This window comes from Acanthochromis polyacanthus, chromosome 2 (assembly GCF_021347895.1).
Source record: "Acanthochromis polyacanthus isolate Apoly-LR-REF ecotype Palm Island chromosome 2, KAUST_Apoly_ChrSc, whole genome shotgun sequence".
Lineage (NCBI taxonomy): Eukaryota > Metazoa > Chordata > Actinopteri > Pomacentridae > Acanthochromis > Acanthochromis polyacanthus.
This window is the reverse complement of record NC_067114.1, coordinates 34,920,045-34,926,044: the sequence shown is the minus strand read 5'-3', so window position 1 is coordinate 34,926,044 and position 6,000 is coordinate 34,920,045.

The window sequence follows — 6,000 nt, the reverse complement described above, 5'->3', positions numbered from 1 at the left end:
TAAGTGTTTCATTGAGAAGAAAGACGTATTTGGACTTATGACGACGGGATATGGCAAATCCTTAATATACCAGTTGGCTCCATGGCTCCGCTGGTTGGGAAGCTAACGGGACTTAGCCACAATCCGCCAGTGCTCTCGGAACTACGTCAGCCTATTCGTTGCGTTGATTGGTTGTATACCTACCCAATTGCTGCAGAGGGATTTGATAGACAACCTTTTAGCCCGCCTCCCTCCCTGTCGAGCTTCCCTAGACCCTTGTGCCATCAGAAACATGGGTGTAGCATGGCTAGGCTATGATTTTTCAGCAGTTGGGGTATAACAATGCTTTTAATGATTTACTCATGCAGTTAAAAACAGAACATTTAATGAGTTTTTTCATGTAATTAGAATTTGTGTCCACATACTGCATTAATTAAGAATGTAAGATGTGTAAAGAATATATTGCTATTAAAGTATTTGATTAAAATAGATTAGAAATCTGCTTGAGATCTGTAGAAGCAAACTTATGGTGAATGCTAAGCTAAGTGACTGGATTGAAGAATTTCTTTATGAAATACTAGTATAACATTTGAATATTTATTTTAATTTTTCAGAGAGAGGCTTGAAAGACTCTCGTATTGAGTGTGCTGTTGCTGTTTGCAAGAAGATTGTGAGCAGCTTCTCATTCAGTTGGAAGAGGAGGAGAGAGCTGGCCACATTGCAGAAACAGCTAAATATCCCTGTACACCAACTGATCAGCAAGTCTCCTACCACGTGGGGATCCCACCACAAGATGATTGAGCGGGTGCTGGAGCAGCAGCAGGCTATTTCTAAGGTCTTGGCCTCAGACAAGAAAACACGGCATCTCGTTCTGACCTGGCAAGACCTGGAAGTCCTTGAGTCAGTGCACAGAGCGCTAAAGCCACTCGTTGAATTCACTGATGCTCTGTCGGGTGAGGACTACATCACAGTTTCCTGTGTCAAGCCTGTGCTTCATCTCTTCCACTCCAGCATTTTGGCAGTACAGGAAGAAGACACTCCTCTGACCCAGTCCATCAGACGCTCCATCCTGGATTACCTGAGGGAGAAATTTGCTGACACTGCCACCGAAGCCCTGCCAGACATGGCATCATTAGTAGATCCCCGGTTCAGAACAACTTATATTACTGCAGAAAAAGTTGAGGAAATCAAGTGCAGAGCCATACTGGAGATGGAGACAGAGGTGTTGCTCTCTGACCAGGGGACAGCAGGGTCAGCTGCACAGCCTCATGATGCACCAACAGTCTCAGGAACAGAGCCACCAAAAAAGAAAACTCTTGGAAGTTTTATCAAAAAGGCAACATCCTCTGTCACAGCCACTCCATCACTCAGGGAGCTGATGAAAACAGAGTTGTCTACCTACTTGCAGTCTGTTTGTGCTGACAGTGAATCAAATCCCCTGCAGTGGTGGAAGGAACATGAGGAAATGTTCCCAAATCTGAAAAATCTGGCAAAAAAGTATCTGTGTGTGCCCGCCACTAGTTCCCCATCAGAAAGGGTATTTAGCACCAGCGAGAATGTGGTCACATCATCGGGCATCGCTCAAGCCAGAAGCTGTTGACAGACTTGTGTATTTGGCACAAAACCTGTAGACAACTGTTTCTACTGATTGGTTGTTTCAAACAACATGTCACATACATGTTCCCACTCAACCTGTGATGTCACAGTTACTGTTCAGAGTAGTTTACTGTCAAAATCTGGACTTTTGTCTATATCTGTGGCTTAATGGTAGTTTTATTTTACTTTTTATAATGATCTGTTGATCAAGCAGAAAAAGTGCACTTTAATTTATATAATTTTGAAATGTCTCTCAGGGATTCCTGTTGAATGCACTTTGTTTTTGCTTTAAGCTCTGTCTTTGAGAATTTGGCCACAGTAGAGAGGTTATCATGTCATTATTTATTTTTATTTGTTAAAAACTTTATTTGTTAAAAACTTGTGAGTGCACAAGATGGAATAAAAGGTTTGAGAACCTTAATCTGAACGTGACGTTCCCCTTTTTGCATGCAAATTTAGAATAGAATAGAATAAAAGAATGATCATACTGATGTTGTTTATGCATGAAAAGGTTGAATTTAACATTTATATAGGGATTTACAGGAGAAATTAAAAAAAAAAAAGATATATATCGTGTATCGCGATATAACCAAAAAATGGACAGGATGACAGACGAGGTTAGACAGGAGTCTCCATGGACTATGATGTTTGCAGATGACATTGTGATCTGTGGTGAGAGCAGGGAACAGGTGGAGGAGAAGCTAGAGGCGTGGAGGTTTGCCCCGGAAAGGAGAGGAATGAAGGTTAGCCGCAGCAAGACGGAGTATCTGTGTGTGAATGAGAGGGACCCAAGTGGAAGAGTGAGGTTACAGGGAGAAGAGATCAAGAAGGTGGAGGATTTTAAGTACTTAGGGTCAACGGTACAGAGCAATGGAGAGTGTGGAAAAGAGGTGAAGAAGCGTGTACAGGCAGGCTGGAACGGCTGGAGAAAAGTGTCAGGTGTGATGTGTGATAGAAGAGTTTCAGCTAAAATGAAAGGAAAGGTTTACAAAACTGTGGTGAGACCAGCCATGTTGTTTGGTCTGGAGACAGTGTCCCTGAGGAAAAGACAGGAGGCAGAGCTGGAGGTAGCAGAACTGAAGATGCTGAGGTTCTCTTTGGGAGTGACCAGGATGGATAGGATCAGGAATGAGTACATCAGAGGGACAGCACATGTTAGAGGCTTTGGAGATAAAGTCAGAGAGACCAGACTGAGATGGTTCGGACATGTCCAGAGGAGAGAGAGTGAAAATATTGGTAGAAGGATGCTGAGTTTCCCACTGCCAGGCAGGAGGCCTAGAGGAAAACCACAGAGGAGGTTTATGGATGTGGTTAAAGAGGACATGAAGGTAGTTTGTGTGAGAGAAGAGGATGCAGCAAACAGGGTTAGATGGAGGCGATTGATTCGCTGTGGCGACCCCTGACGGGAAAAGCCAAAAGGAAAAGAAGAAGATTCAATTACTTATTGTGATGTACACACATATTTATGAATTTGTCCTTTTTCCTGCATGCCATACCAGGATCCTCCTCTCTCAAGTCACAGCAAAGACTGACAGATTTAAATGACAGCTGCAGAAGTAAAATGTCTTGTCTTTTGTTCGCGATAGGAACTAATTTGTGCAGCCCCAATATTGATTTATTTCAAACAGTAATGTACTTTTACCATTTCCAGCTGTAGCTTGGCCCAGAATTCAAAATAGAAGTTCCTAAGTGTGTTGGCACATTTGAAAAGGTCAGTATGTGTTAAATGCCACTTTAGAATGACAAAACGAGTTACCAATGACTGCAGCTCTCAGCAGCTGGAAAATGAGGGCTGGGCTTATAGTGCACTAATGGTTCTCAGCTATCTTGGCACTTTATCTGCACCAGTATTTGAGAGAGAAAATTGCTTTCGCCTGTACGAAAAATGGTTGAACGGTAGACAGAATGCCAAGTCTTCAACCAAACAAATTTGCCATTAACTTAAACCATTAAAAAGTAAAGAAACTTAGTTACAAGGAGACATTTCTCTTTCCGCATGACAGGATTTCTGTAGACTCTGAATTTTGAAATTTTTGAAATAAACTCTGAAAAGTCACTGAAAGGAAATGTGATGTGATGTTATCTTGTATAAAAATATTGCACCGAAAATCAAAGTAATTACTTGTGAAGCACTGTGAAAAATGCTGCTAGATATAATAGCAATGAATCCTTCTGAGCTCATAGGTCTGCAAGAGAACAATAGTACATGTATCAACATAAAACAGCACTCTTACTCATGTGGTCCTTAGGAAAAAATGCAGCACTTCCATTACTGAACAATTACATCCTGCACATTACGAAACTGACCTCATGCATAGAGAGAAAATGTAATCCTTGTAAACACTGTAAACACTGGACGGCAAGTTCAATCAAATAAGTAATTCTCTAAAAGTTGAGCCTTTAGTTTTCTTTTAAATATCGATAATGTAGCAGATAATTTTAAGTTATTCTCCAGCCCATTCCATAATTGTGGACCTGTTGGGTTTAAAACCTAAAAAACACAGAGACAGCACAAGGAAGGAGAGACAGTACTCGAGCTTTTGTATTTTACTTGCCGCAAGGGGAGAGTAACCGGCTGTAGCCTGTCACTGTAGCATCAGCCACCCAACTCCAAAGAGCCTGTGTCTCCCCTGCGTCTTTTTATTTGTTTCAGACAGGAATGTAACATCAAGGGTGGTACCATGGGTGGTACCATGACTCAGCATGAGATGACAATGGAAAAAACCTTCTTCACAAGCAGTAAGATATTAACAGAAAGACCTTCAAAAAAAAAAAAAAAAAAAAAACAGAAAGACCTTCAGAGGCAGACGTGGTATTTGCGTCTGCTTGCCTTGTTATCTAGAAGGCCTAGTTCTGGTCGCCTCTTGGTATGTACTGTGGCTACATGTCTCTGCCATAGAGTACAAAGCACAGGTAGAATCATGGTTTAAAATACATACAGAGTCATGGTTCAAAAGGCACATATGTTTCACAGTCACTCAATGATAAATTAATGATAATCTAAAAGCAAGTATTCTGTTCTAAGTATCCTAAATATATTTCTTCTAACATACAGCCATGGCCATAAGTTTGGACACAAGTACCATGACGCTTGTGAATCTTAGAAAATACCACAAAATTGTCACTTACAATATACTTATGTTCTGTAATAGACATCAAAACAGACATAAGTCATGCTGTGTCCAAACTTATGGCCATGGCTGTATATTGTAAGTGACAATTTTGTGGTATTTTCTAAGATTCACAAGCGTCATGGTACTTGTTTCCAAACTTATGGCCATGGCTGTAAGTACTGTAAGTATTCTAAACATAATTCTTCTAACAGGACCTTTACAGCATATACTAAAGCTAGTACCTTTTAAATTCCTATATTTCCCTTTTAAAGACGACTTATTTCTAGTTTGATGTTGATGAGAAGGTGTCTGTAGTGGAATGAGTTCACACAGTCTAATATTTAACCTGTTAACAACGTTAAACATTGTACAAGCATTATGATAAAAATTTAATTCAGGAAGTTTTAGAAGACCATGTCTATGAAAAAGAGCATTTGTTGAAGTATTATACCCTGCCCATGAGATGGCTCGCATGGCTTTCTTCTGTAATGTCAGAAGTTTAGCTGTGTGAGTGGTATACGTGTTATTCCATATCATATTACAGTAATTCAAATGGGGCTCAAACAGAGATCTGTACAATGTCAGGTGGGCTTTAAGTGGTAGCAGTTGTCCTACTTTGAAAAACAGTCCTACAATTTTAGACAATTTTTTAACAGTCTCATCAATGAGTTTTTTAAAATTTGGAAATTGATCTATATAAACTCCTAAGAATTTAGTAAACTACTTTTTTTAACAATTTTGCCATCCAAGATGATCTTAATATTTGGATCACAATACTTACGACGGCTAGAACGGAAAACTATATAGAAGGTCTTGTTAATATTTAATGACAGTTTGTTATACTTAAATCAAGTATTGACCTTTACTAACTGCTCATTCAACAATTTTTCAAGCTGTTCGGTATTTTTATGGGACAAAAACAAATTTGCATCATCAGCAAAAATTACCTTATGAATATCACTGCAGCAATATGCAAAGTCGTTAGTATAAACAATAAACAAAAGAGGCCCCAGAATGGATCCCTGGGGAACCCCATAATCTATATTTTCCATGTTAGAATTCACCCCATTAACGTTTACATATTGCCTTCTCCCATGAATATTATCCCTGAATCACTAGAGCACTATACACCTAACCCCGTAGTTCAGCAGCTTTTTAAGTAGAATTGTGAAATCAATTGTATTAAGGGCTTTTGAAAGATCAAGAAAAACCCCGACACCAATTTCTCCTCTTTCAAAAGCATCGTTTATTTTCTCAACCAGGTCAAGAATGGCCATACTTGTACTACTATTTTTCCTAAAGCCATACTGAG